We start from the raw sequence: 14,432 nt of genomic DNA, 5'->3' as shown, positions 1-14,432 counted from the left end.
CCTTCCTGGCCCTGCAAATCCTTTACCTGGAAAACAAGGTTAAGCCTGAGAAAGCAGCTCCCTTCAAAATGAATTCATCTCTTCTTGGAATCCTGCCTTGAAGCTTTGACCATGTTGGTCCAAAGATGCAAGCTGAGTCTGTGAAGGCTCTGTTCTTTTATCATGCACCAATGACAATATGAAATGCAGGCCAGGCTGTCAGGGGCGCAAGGTGGTACCTGGGGTGGATGGAGAAAGCCTCTGATGTGTGGCCAGGCACCAGAGTCTTCAGTCCTAGAATGATCAAACGAAGCATGGAAAAGCTGCCCACAAAGTATATTGAGGTTGGGATGATGGTGAGGGGTTGAGGGGACAATGACAAGCAAGAGAAGTCCCTCAAGGCCAAGACCAATGAAAACAAGTTGAGATAAAAGGTTGGAGGGGAGAGTAATTACCAAGCAGGCCAGAGGGGAGTGCCGGAAGCAGCTGAAAGGATATGATGGGGGTTGGAGTGTTAGTGGGGACTGGAGGGAGGGAGTAAATAAAGCCAGGAGGTTATTTAATTATTCCAACTTCGCCCTTTCTCAGAAGAGATTTGCAGTAGCTTACCAGGGCTCACAAGATAAGACAGCGTAGATTAAAGATAGAAAAACAAGAGTGGGCAGAACGTAGAGCCAAGAATAAGGGTAGGAATGCATACCATCAAAACCTCTGCTCCCACCAAGGGTGGGCCTGAAAGTCACCTCTAAGCTTTCTAGCAGCAAACAGGAAAGGGGAAAGAAATCTTGGATACAATTCACAATGTCCAGGAGATAAAAACAAACTAATTGCTCAGAATGGCAACTGTTTCCAGTACTCAGATCAGACAGGAATTCCTCCCGGGGGGTCCTCAGAGAGGATGCTGTGGGATACAATGAACAACATCCTTGACAACATCCTTACAACAGCGGTAGCAACAAGTTTCAAAGGACTGTTTTTCATAAGGACCCTCAGGATCGGTAGCCTGTATCCCACTGCAGTCAGGCAATTAAATGCTAAAAATAGCGTGTGAAGGTGCAGAACTGTGTGGCTAGTATGTTCACACTGGTGGGAAAAAAGAAGGTTATATATAGGCATACATATGCATAGGGCTACTCTGGAAGAATAAATTGGTAACAGAGATTGCCTCAAGGGAGAGGAAGTGGAGGACTGTGGCTGGGATAGGAGAGACTTTCTTTTCATAGTATACCATTTTGTACTGCTTGGATTTTTGTTAACCATGTCTTATCTTTTCAATAAAAGCATTCGTTACTAAAATTATAATGACATGCACAGTTCCGAGGGTCAGCTGGGTTTTTATCTCTGAGGCACAGACAGGCGGAGGATGTTGGGAAGTTCTCCTTGATGTTTATGGAAAGTTAATATTTATTGAGCAACTCCTGGGTGCTAAGAGCTTTCATTTCCATTTGCTTGTCTAATCCACACAATAATCCAGAGAGAGAAATCTACCTCATAGACAATCAACTCGGTTTCCTTGGAGAAGAGACCTGAGTTAAACTGCTTAGTTTTCTTCAAACTATTGATTTTTCTATGAGAGGTTTGAAAATTGGGAAGAAGAGAACCAGCTATGAGGAACGTAAAAAAGCAGTTGCACAGGACTTACTTTTATCACAGAAATCAGTCATTTTTTAAAAAACTTATTCATTTTAATCTGAAATGCAAACTTAGCTGGGCATCCAGTATTTTTTTAGCTTTGTACAAATGCAGATCTGATTGAGAGAAGACATTATATTAGTTTCAGATGTGCAGCATGATTCGCTATACATATATATTTTGAAATGATTACCACAATAAATCTACTTAACATCCATCCAGTATTTTTTTCATGTTTTTTAATCGATTATGTAACTTGAAGACTTTTTAGGTATATTTAAACCATATATAGTACATCAGATAGAATTATTTGCTATATATTCTGGAGATTGAGACCACTATTTTACTGTGGTGGTTTTTTTTTTTTTTTCTATTCTGGTTTTTTGTTGTTGTTGTTGTTGTTTGTTTTCCTTTTTCTAACTTCCTGTTGGTTGCTGCTAAGTCGCTTCAGTCGTGTCCGACTCTGTGCGACCCCATAGACGGTAGCCCACCAGGGTCCCCCGTCCCTGGGATTCTCCAGGCAAGAACACTGGAGTGGGTTGCCATTTCCTTCTCCAATGCATGAAAGTGAAAAGAGAATGTGAAGTTGCTCAGTCGTGTCCGACTCTTCGCGACCCCATGGACTGCAGCCCACCAGGCTCCTCCATCCGTGGGATTTTCCAGGCAGGAGTACTGGAGTGGGGTGCCATTGCCTTCTCCATCCTGTTGGTTACTTGTATCAGATTTTTATTTTAATTATCTATAGTGCTTTTGGGGTTTAGCTGTTTGTACAGTTTTTCTAGTGGCTTCTTGAGGCATTATATAATATATGTTATATATAATAATATAATAAACTTATGCCAGCCTAATGGTGTCAATTCTTTTCCAGTCTGAGTGAAGTATAAAACTCTTATCTCTCTTTACATGCCATTATTTGTAATATAGTGGTCTTTTTTCTTATTTTCTTACATTTTTTCTAGCTTTAATAAAGTATAATTTATAAATATATAATTATCTTAAATATTACTTCTATATATGTTGAGAACCACATCAGACATAGCTATGTTTTGTTTCAACCATCAAACATAATTTAGAAAGCTCAAGAAGAGAAAGCAAGCCCATTGCATTTACCCATGTCTTTGCTTAACCATGTTCTTTCATTTTTCCTCATGTTCTAAGACTTGATTCCTTCTTTTATTGATTCCTTTCTGCTTGCATGCGCACTTGCTTCAGTTGTTTCAGGCTCTGTGCAACCCTATGGACTGTAGCCCACCAGGCTACACCATGGGATTCTCCAGGCAAGAGTACTGTAGTGGATTGTCATGCCTTCTCCAGGGGTTCTTCCAAACCCAGGGATCAAATCCGCGTCTCTTATATCTCCTGCATCGGCAGGCAGGTTCTTTACCACTAGCACCACCTGGGAAGCCCTTCTTTCTGTTTAACCCCTATTAACTCAGAAAATCTTTTTCTTTTTTTAGGGAATTAACCTAAACAGCCAATTTTGTTGCACATTTCTGTTAATCAAAGTTTTACAGTGCTTCTAGAACCTTGGCATCGAAAAAGCAAGAGAGTTCCAGAAAAACATCTATTTCTGCTTTATTGACTATGCCAAAGCCTTTAACTGTGTGGATCACCTCAAACTGTGAAAAATTCTGAAAGAGATGGGAAGACCAGACCACCTGACCTGCCTCCTGAGAAATCTGTATGCAGGTCAAGAAGCAACAGTTAGAACTGGACATGGAACAACAGACTGGTTCCAAATAGGAAAAGGAGTACGTCAAGGCTGTCTATTGTCACCCTGTTTATTTAACTTATATGAAAAGTACATCATGAGAAACGCTGGACTGGAAGAAACACAAGCTGGAATCAAGATTGCCAAGAGAAATATCAATAACCTCAGATATGCAGATGACACCACCCTTATGGCAGAAAGTGAAGAGGAACTAAAGAGCCTCTTGATGAAAGTGAAAGAGGAGAGTGGAAAAGTTGGCTTAAAGCTCAGCATGCAGAAAACTAAGACCATGGCATCTGGTCCCATCACTTCATGGCAAATAGAAGGGGGAAGAGTGGAAACAGTGGTAGAGTTTATTTTTTTGGGCTCCAAAATCACTGCAGATAGTGACTGCAGCCATGAAATTAAAAGACGCTTACTCCTTGGAAGAAAAGTTATGACCAACCTAGGCAGCATATTAAAAAGTGGAGACATTACTTTGCCAACAAAGGTCTGTCTAGTCAAGGCTATGTTTTTTCCAGTAGTCCTGTATGGATGTGAGTGTTGGACTATAAAGAAAGCTGAGCACTGAAGAATTGATACTTTTGAACTGTGGTGTTGGAGAAGACTCTTGAGTGTCTTGGACTGCAAGGAGATCCAACCAGTCCATCCTAAAGGAAATCAGTCCTGAATATTCATTGGAAAGACTGATGCTGAGGCTGAAACTCCAATACTTTGGCCACCTGATGTGAAGAGCTGACTCATTGGAAAAGACTCTGATGCTGGGAAAGATTGAAGGCAGGAGGATAGGGGACGACAGAGGATGAGATGCTTGGATGGCATCACTGACTCAATGGACATGAGTTTGAGTAAGCTCCGGGAGTTGGTGATGGACAGGGATGCCTGGCGTGCTGCGGTTCATGGGGTCACAAAGAGTCAGGCACAACTGAGCGACTGAACTGAACTGAACTGAGAAACTTACAAACATCCCTTCCCATGTATGTCAGTGACATTGAGTTTGTGCTAATGAGGCCCTCTGCTGTCTGCAGAGAGAAGGGCAACACCATAAATCTAGAGGGTGTGGCAAATTTTCTACACTGAAACAAGGCAGAGCAGTTTATAAATTACATTCAATTAGCACAGTAGCTGATCCCCAAACCTGGGGACTTGTAATGCCCTAGCTTTTTTCAACTTCAAGATACTCTTTTCTTCTCTTCTCACAGAAATGTGTAGTGAGATAGTTTGAAAACGAAACTTATGTAAAACTACAGTTTGGATATTTAGTGACAAACTCTCTCCTTAACCCCCAAACTGGGAGACAACTTGTAGCTTCATGGAAGTAGGTCTGGGCATGGCAGTCAGTACCATTTGCCAGAGAAAGGAAAAGACTCACAGGGGCCATCCTGGAATATGGAGTGGTACTAGCCTGGAACCCTCCAGGGCCTTTATTCTGCCATATGAAGGAGGAAATACAATAGCGTCAGAGCTGAGGGGCCAGGTCCACCTTAATCTGTGGAGAGGAGGCTGGCTCTCCCATGAGCATTGCCTTCTGCTCCATCTAGACCTTTGCCCAGAAGAGTCTTGAGTCAGGGCATGAAGGGAGGCAGTGGGAGCTGAGTTTGCTTCCAAGCAGGAGAAGGAAATCTGTCAAAAGGGAACCTAATGCATATTCCCAGGAAGCATGGGAAGGACACCACAGCACAGCTACTATTCCCACTGAAACTTTTCCTTCTCTTCCCCCGACCCATGACAATAAAATTACCAGTACCAACTCCTTAGTGTTCCCCTGCAAGGCTTCCCTGGTGGCTCAGACAGTAAAGAATCAGCCTGCAATGCAGGAGACCTGGGTTCCATCCCTGGGTCGGAAAGATCCCCCGGAAAAGGGAATGGCAACCCACTCCAGTATTCTTGCCTGGAGAATTCCATGGACAGAGGGGCCTGGCAGCTACAGGCCATGGGGTCACAAGGAGGTGGACATGACTGAGTGACTAGGCAGGCAGGCAAGAAGGAGGAGAGCTCACACTTACTGTTAGGAACTGTATCAGGCACTTGACATAATTGATATCCTTTAAGAGTCACAATAGCCCTCACACTAACTATGCTAATACCTAAGCTGATTGAAGGTTGGTTGGTCTCTGTGTCAAGCATTGTTCTAAGCACTTTGCATGAGTTGTTTCATGTAATCCTCACAGCGCCTAGACATAAGGCCCTACTGTTATTACCCTTTTCTAGACCACACAGTCAACAAGTGGGAGAACTTGGATTTTAAGTCATGTTTGGGGGCTTCCCAGGTGGCACTAACAGTAAAGAACCTGCCTGCCAACACAAGAGACATAAAAGACGCAGGTTCAATCCCTGGGTAGGGAATATCCCCTGGAGGAGAGCATGGAAACCCACTCTAGTATTCTGACCTAGGAAATCCCATGGACAGAGGAGTCTGGTGGGCTACAGTCTATAGTGTCGCACAGAGTCAGACATGACTGAAGTGACTTAGCACAGCTTGACCCCAAAGCCCACGTTCTTAGTCACTACACTAAACTTTCGGTAAATAATGGAACTCAAATTTCAACCCAGGTCTGTGAAGAACTTGCAAACCTAAGGTGCCTAGGTGAGAAGTTCAGATGAATAGAAGTTGTGTGAAAAACTCTACCAGCCTGTGCATGAGGGGACAGGTGTGAGCACACACATACACATGCACTCATGCTCACACGCTGAAGAGAGCTACAAACCAGTCGAGGTGGATCACCAGCTGTTGCTGCGCTTCTGCTGGGCCACCATCTAAGAGCCACAGAGGCAGTAGCTACTCCAGTGTGGAGAGTGGGGTTGAAAAGGGCTGTGAGCAGACTTGTGGGGGTACTGGTAATGTTCTTCATCTTTTTTTTAATCTGGATGCTAGGTGGGTTCAGTGTGTGCAAATTCATTAAGCTGTAAACTTGTGAATCGCACACTTTCCAATATGTTCCTCATCAATACAAAGTTATGGTTTTTTCCAAAGGCAAAAGGAGGTTTAGGAAGATGAAAATTAAAGTGTTAGTCACTCAGTTGTATCCGACTCTTTGCGACCCTATGGACTGTAACCCGCCATGGTCCTCTGTACATGGAATTCTCCAGGCAAGAATACTGCAGTGGCCATTCCCTTCTCCAGGGGATTTTCCTGACCCAGGGATCAAACCTGTATCTCCTGCATTGCAGGCATATTCTTTACCATCTGAGCCACCAGGGAAGCCAGGGTAGACTTAATTTTGCCGATTCCTTCAGCCAAGTAAAACTGACAACTCTGGACAGTTTGTATGAAAAAACCACAAGAGACTTTGAAAGATGGAGAAGGCAGACAGGCTAGGGGTTTTTGGACTCAAGCAATGACACATGGTGGTGAGTCTCCTGAGTTTTCTTCTTGCCTCCTTTTTTCACCCTTGGAGCTCAAGAAACTGACAACCTGGAAAGGCTAATGGTTGCAGATTAAAAAGCCCCAGGAAAAGTCGTCTCTCTCTAGGAGAGGGACAGCTTAGCAAGATAGAACACTTTATTTTTATCTTTTTACTTTCATTTATTTATTTATTTGGTTGCACCAGGTCTTAGTTGCAGCATGCAGGCCTGTGGGATCTTTAGTTGGGGCATGTGAACCCTTAGTTGCAACATGCAGGATCTAGTTCCCTGACCAGGGATGGAACCTGGGCCCCCTGCATTGGCAGCAGAGTCTTAGCCACTGGACCACCAGGGAAGGCCCAAGACAGACCATTTTAGATAAGAAGCTCTCTAGTGTCGCTGAACACATCCACCAGCAAAAGCTGAGTAGGGAGCAGAGATTTTAACGTCAGGCTCCCAAGCTCCCACCTGAGTCCCTTGCCAGACAGGATGCCAGAGAAGGCAGAGGAGGGAGCTAGGTGGTAATCTGTTCCCTGCTTGGGCATCAGTGGAGACCACGTGGGGAGCCAGGACTTCCACACCCACAAGGTGGTAATTCGACTACTACACTTCCCTTCCTGGCTAGGTGCTGTCAGGCGCTCTAGTAGAGAGTTAGGACTTTCTCTGTCACCCAGCAGTAATAGAGCCATACCCTTTCCACCTGTGATGTCTATTGAGCAGCAGTAATGAGGAATTCCTATGCCTCCCAGCCAGGAGGTATCAGTGGAGACTGGAACACCCAACCCTGCCCACCAGTAACAGGGAGGTTCCCTACACAGTTGTCTGTGGAGGCTGAGTGGGGACCTGTGTTTTGACCCCCAGCTGGCAGTCCTGTGGTGGTGCCCCAATCCCCTCCCCTTTTTGCACTAGAGCCCTGTCAGAGGGAGCTAAGCTGAAACAGAAAGCTTAGAAAAGACCCCCTTAAATTCGATCAGACACTACAGCAAAGAGGATCTAAGGATGGCAAGTAAGCACAAAAAAAGATGCTCAACATCATTAGCCTAGAGAGCACAAATGACAACCAGGAGACATTACTATACACCACTCAGACTGGCTAAACACAAGCCGAAAATCCAAATGGTGACACAACCAAAGGCTGCGGAAAAACTGGGAATGTTAAAATGGTGCAGCCGCTGTGAAAACCAGTTTGGCAATTTCTAAAAAAAAAAAAAAAAGAAAAAGAAACATGCAACCACTATAAGACTCAGCAACTGTGTTTCTGGGCACTTATCCCAGTGAAATAAAAAACTTCTGTTCACACAAAAACCTGTACATAAATGTTCACAGCAGTTTTATTCTTAATAGCACCAAACTGGAAACCAGATGTCCTGAGATGGGTGAAAGGTTTGTATACCACGGAACAAACTATTGATAACATGTATTTTGTATTAATAGCCAGAGAATTAGGCTCCGTTTAAAAAGAAAAAAAGTCAGTCCCAAAAGGTTACATGCTGTGTGATTCTATTTACATTACACTCTTGAAATGACAAAATTATGGAAATGAAGGACAGATTAGTCGTTGCCAGGGACGAGGGAGGGTGCAGGGGTGGCAGGGAAGCGGCTGTGAGAGCTCCTGGCGGTGATGGCACTGTCTGTATCTTGCTTGTGTCAATATACTGATTCTGGTTGTACATTACACTCTAGTTCTGCAAGCTGTGACAAGCGGGAGAAAGTGGCTAAAGGGGGTATGGGATCTCTGAATTATTTTTCACAGCTGCATGTGAATCTGTAACTATCTAAAAATGAACATTTTAATTAAGAAGAAAACAAGGATCCCGTTCAGCATGGACACAAGGCTCTGAAGCCTTTGCCCTCCTTTGCAATGAGTCTCCGATTGCCATTCCTTAGCTGGGTTGCTGATATAGCCTTCTAAATCTGGCCTTGGACCCTGTTAAACTGTTACCATAGATTTTCTCTAGTTCACCTGCTGTTTCCGCTCTTGCTTCATTCATGCCTACCTCCCAAATACACCAAAATCAACATCCCTGTCATGGAGCAGCAGATTATGGGTGAAGGCTTTTTACACTCGTCTCCATTTAAAATATCCACCTTTCTTTCTTGTAGAGCCTTCTATGTTGGCTTCCATTTATTGTTCTCTTTTACATAACCTATAATCCAGGTTTCTACCTTGTGCATTTAAATCTCTTTTTACCTTTCCTCACTGTTCCCTAGCTTTCCTCCTGTTCCATATCCTCCCCCCACTTTTCCTTATCCTTTGGATTCAAAGATCCAAGATACTTAAGGCTGGCCTGGTTTGCAGCCCCACTGCCTCATGACTATCGGGAAAAGACATTTGGGCAAAAATATATTGATGACCACAACCTCTCCACAGGCAGCCCCACCCTCCACAGTACCAGCAGCCACCAGCTTCTGTTGCGTTTTGCTGCCCAAGAGTGCAAATTGGTTTTCTCCCTACCAACACTTCTCTCGCCCCAGCCACCTTCATCTCTCCCTTGGAGAACTGCATAGCTCCATAACTGACCTCTCTCCGCACTTAGCTCCACCCAATCCATTCTTCACCTACTGCCAGTCTATTTTATCTGTCTGGATCTGATCCTGTCAGGTCCCTCTTCAAACTTTCAGTGGTTCTTCTCTGCTCCTAGGATGAAGCTCATACTCCTTAGTATGTCTTACAAGTAGGAAAGCATGTGATAGCTTCCTCAGTTATCCAAACCAGGACAGCGTGTAAGGGGGTGCTGTTACTATGTACCCTGGGAAGGCAGGCATCCACTCATTCTTATACCATCCTTTATGATCTGGCCTTACCACCCTCATTACTCATCACAGCTCCCCATCTTACCTGTAAACACACACACACACACATACACACACACCAGCCCCATTCTTTTTTGGCTACCCTGGGTCTTCATTGCCATGCAAAGAATTAGTTGCCCCAGGGCATGGGGGATCTTAGTTCCCCAACCAGGGATCAAACCCACATCCCCTGCATTGGAAGACAGATTCTTAACCACTGGACCACCACGGAAGTCCTCCTCAGCTACATTCTTTTTTGCTATTTTTTTTTTTTTTTTTTTTGCCTGAAACTCTTCTCCCCAAACCCCTTTGGCCAACTTGTAAGCAACTGCTTTAAGTCAAAATGTTTTCCTTGAGGAACCTTCCCCTGACTTCCACCACTGGCTCAGGTGACCCTCTTGTGCTCCCATCGCACTTGGCTCTTCCCTCATCATAATCTCTATCACACCAAGTTGTAATGCCTTATTTCACCCTCTAGACAGGTGCTTTGGGTAAAGAACACTTTCCTTTCTGAGTTCTTAGCATCTAGCATGGCACTTGGAATGCGCTTACACTGTGTGCACTTTCCTCTCTGCTGAATGAGTGAGAATTGAGCACTGTGTTGTCACCCTGACTGCTGGCAACATAAAAGGGAAGAGGGGACCTGGAGAGCTCTAAGCTCTTAGCAGGTGCTTAGAGCCCTGAGCAGGTTTGGCTCCCCCTGGTGGCAGCTGAGTAGTAGTAACAGGCCCAGTTGGAAACGGCTGCAGGACAAGGATGGGAGGGGGAATCCTCCTCAAGCCAGGCTTCAGCAGCTCTCCCCATTGCTGCAGCCCCTCCTGCATAGTAAGTTCCCAACCCCTGTCATCAGAGGTCCTACCCCAAGAACTTGGATGAGAACTACAGTTCAGTGGAGTGGCTCCAGGCTGACTTACTGCTCTGGTATTGCCCGGGTGAAACGGACAAGGCTGACTGTTCTGTTTTTATATCCAAACCATGAATCAAAACCCCAATATGTGTGTGTGCTCATGGCAACTGTATGGGTGAAGTGACGAGACCTGGCTGCAACAGCAGGTGTGGTGGTAAACTTGGAGAATACAGATACAGAATTGAGCCAGTTAAAAAACCAAAGGATAGAGAGGAATGGGACAAAGGCTTCTTGTCATTCCGCAGGGCTTCAGAGATTTTTGTCTCAAAAGGAGCCTTCCCCTCCCTGTTTTTTTTTTTTTTTTTCCAACGTATCACTCTTTACCTTTTAAAATTTTTACTTTTTGGCCATGCTGTGAGAAACGTGGGAATCAGTTCCCTGACCAGAGATCAAACACGTGCCCCCTGCATTGGCTGTGTGGTCTTAACACTAGATTGGAAGTTCCCCTTCCCGTCCCTTCTGTTTTTCACAGGTGGCTGCCTAGCTACTGGAGAAATGTGCTGGGGAAAAGACTTTGGGGAAAGGGGAAGATGAACAGTCAGACTCTGATGGCTGGCTTTGGTCTCCCTCCAGGCATGGGGTGGGGACAGTGAGCTGTCACTGGGGGGCATACAATAGATCAGCAGCAAAGAGGAGCTAGCCACAGGGACTCAGCTGGAAGAGGAGCCAGCTTTCTGAAGCTCTGGGGCAGGTAAGGTTACCCAGGGTTGGGATGGAAAGTTTCCCTGCCCCTCTGGGTTTCCTTTCCTTTCATTCTGCAAGCTAAAAACCAAGGGAACATACTCAAAAACACAGGGCCTAAAGGCCTTCATGGCATAATCAATGTCCTTAGGAACATCAGAGGCTAAGGGCATCCAGGCAGGAAAATGGGGGAGGGGGGAATGGAAGGTGGTGGACAGGCCCTCGGTGCTGAGACAGGAAAGCAGCCTCTGGAAGGGAGAAGCAGTAGGGCCTGTTCAGCCCCTGCAAGGCCTTTGCAATCTTAGAGGCCAATGCAACTTCCCGAAAGCTTTAAGGAAAGAACCCTTGCTTCTTTCACCCTCTGTATCTCCCGCCCTTCATTTCAATCCTTCTCATCAACATACATTCCAGGGAGGGAGAGGAAGTATTTATACCCGTGACTGATTCATGTTGATGTATGGCAGATACCAACACAACATTGTAGAGCAATTATCTTCCAATAAAAAGGAAAAAACATACACTCAAGGGGATTCCTGGTGGCCCTGTGGTTAGAACTCAGCTCTTTCACTGCCGGGCCTGGGTTCAATCCTTGGTTGGGGAGCTAAGATCTTGCAAGCCACAAATTGCAGCCAAAAGAAAAAAGCATACAGTGGGCCCAACACCATCCAAATGAACCAAAAGAAAGTGAAAGTGAAGTTGCTCAGTGGTGTCTGACTCTTTGCAACCCCGTGGACTGTAGCCTACCAGGCTTCTCCGTCCATGGGATTCTCCAGGCAAGAATAATGGAGTGGGTTACCATTTCCTTCTCCAGGGGATCTTCCCGACCCAGGGATCGAACCTGGGTCTCCTGCATTGGAGGCAGATGCTGTAACCTCTGAGCCACCAGGAGAGCCCCAATGTGACCTCAAATCAGTCTCTTGGTTATCAGATTTATGGGAAACTGACTTTACAATGCAATTTCCTTGAGATTTGACAACTAACATCTGGCTTTACATTCAATTTTATCCCTGAAACAAGTTTTCCTAACACAGGTTTTTCTTAACAGCATAGAAGTCTGAGGCAGCTAACATCACTTGCCCCAGCAGAAATCAACCCAGAAGGGCAACCCAAGAACCAATGGCAAGGCCCGATGGATCCTAACTCTCATGTGTGCCTAGTACAAGGGATCTGAACATACTTGTTAGCATCTTAACTCCCCTGCGGTTGTCCTACCAAGACCTAGACTTTGGAAAAGGTGATTTTTTAGAAGAAATATTTGAACCAAGCAAGATTTTACAGAACATCAAGTCATCAAAAATCTGTCATAATTTGGAGAATTTGCTTTATTTTTAAACAAGGCGTGTAAGACTTGCAAGAAAAGCCCAAGAGAAAGCAAGCCTCAAGAATAAAGCTGTAGCTCCATTTCAATCATGACTGTCAGAAGAACCTGTTTCAGGCTTCCCTTGTGGTCCAGTGGTGAGGACTCCACGCTCCCAATGCAGGGGGCCTGGGTTTGATCCCTGGTCATGGAACTAGATCCCACATACTGCAACTAAGAGTTCACATGCTACAACTAAAGATCCTGCACACTGCAACAAAGATGGAAGATTCTGTGCGCCACAACTAAAACCCAGCATAGCCAAATCAGTAAATTTAAAAACCCTAGTTTTCTACAATGGCAGGTGGATTCTTTCCCATGGAGCCACCAGGGGAAGCCCCTTTGGGATCCTTAGAAGACCCCAGACACAGGGCCCTCCTATAAGGACCTCTTTTGGTCCCTGATGCACAGGTTGCAAAAGGCCTGTGCCTTTTTTCATGGTAATGAAAATGAATCCCTGGCAAAGGCAGGGCAAGGGAAAACCAGACACAGAGGAGACTGGGGCTCAGGGCTGCAAGAGCCAATCATCAGGGCTGAAGAAGCATCCACCTCGAGACCGGAGGTGCAGACTCAAGCCAGGGTAGGGGGCTGGCTCCAATTCCTGACTGCGGACATAAGGGCTATTCTTGCAAATAGGGTACTTACACTTCTAGTGGTCTCCAGTCCAAATGGTAGGCCCTCGGGGTGGCAATACAGAGCTTTCTATCCTGCCCCCACACCTCACAACGTGACTTCTTTCTGGAGGTCTCTTCCCCTTCCCCCACAACCAAGAGGGAGATGGTAGGAGGGCAAGTTAATAGGAGATCTTTTTAATTTCAACTTTTACATGATTCTAATAACCCTCAGGTTAAGGGCTACATACTATTGATGGGCAAGTTAATAAAACTCTTGAGCAGAAAATGCTTTTATTCCAAATCTGGAAAAGCCCCAACTTGAGATGAAATAAACCTCTGATAAAGACATTAGGTTTGAGAGTTGCCTAGTTCAGCCTTGGTCCAAGTAATCTCCTTTTCTCTGGTTCTAAGGGTAAGGGGAGGTGAGGGCATGTGAAATCAAACCTGGTGATGTCTTTTGCTCAGAAGTAATTACACGGCTATTAAGGCTAGTCTCTTCTCAACTGTGCTTTCCTTGCAACTCCATTCAGCTTTTATGCCTCCTCCCTGGCCCCTCCAGGCCTGTTCCTGCTACTGTTCCCCAGTTAAGAACTGCTTGCCATCCAGGACACTTGGGACTCTCACTGGAGGAAAAAAGAACAGCTCTGGCAGTACTTCAGGCACTATGCTGGGTGTCACAGGGAACTGAATCCTGACCTCCCCTCAGGCACAGGAATCAAAGAAGGGGGCTAAGGGCCTTTCCTGAGGGCCTCAAAAGCTCATCCTAGGAACCGGATTGCCCAAGAGGGCCCAGAGTAGGGGGTCCTGATGTCAAAAAAATTCTGACATAGCAAGCCCTGATTCAGTGACCCAATACTTCAGGAAATAGCAGAATAAGCAATTTATGGCATCAGTGTTCCACGTCAGCTGGCCCCAGATCAAAGACCTGAAATCAAAGAGGCCTAGAGGGTCAGAGGAACACATTTCACAGCTCAATTCGGTTCCCTTTTGAATCACTTTTTCCAAAAGATCACTGTAAATACCCTGATATTCAATATACAACAAAAACAAAAGCCGAACCAGGCTTCAAAGACAAGGCAGCACCCTTCGCAAAGCTCTAGAAGCATTTAGTTTCTCGAAAAGTCAGTGCGCTTATTTGATAATGCACACACACACACTCACACAAAAAGCCCTCATGTAACATTTTGGAATGCATTATAATTAGAAGAGCTGAACCAAATGCTAAATGTGTGTCAACTACAGATGGAGGGAAGTTTTAACCGCATTTGGCAAAACTGGCTCAAAAAATGAATGAATTATAAAAACTACTCCCTTCCTCTAAGAAAAGACCTAATTCCTATCATTAGGATTAAGAACCAGAGATCCAACAGGCATATACAGCCTATAACTTAGGTATAATGCAAAGAATTACAC

Source organism: Budorcas taxicolor, chromosome X, assembly GCF_023091745.1.
Source record: "Budorcas taxicolor isolate Tak-1 chromosome X, Takin1.1, whole genome shotgun sequence".
Lineage (NCBI taxonomy): Eukaryota > Metazoa > Chordata > Mammalia > Artiodactyla > Bovidae > Budorcas > Budorcas taxicolor.
The sequence above is the reverse complement of the archived record's forward strand: the minus strand, read 5'-3'. Positions refer to the sequence as shown.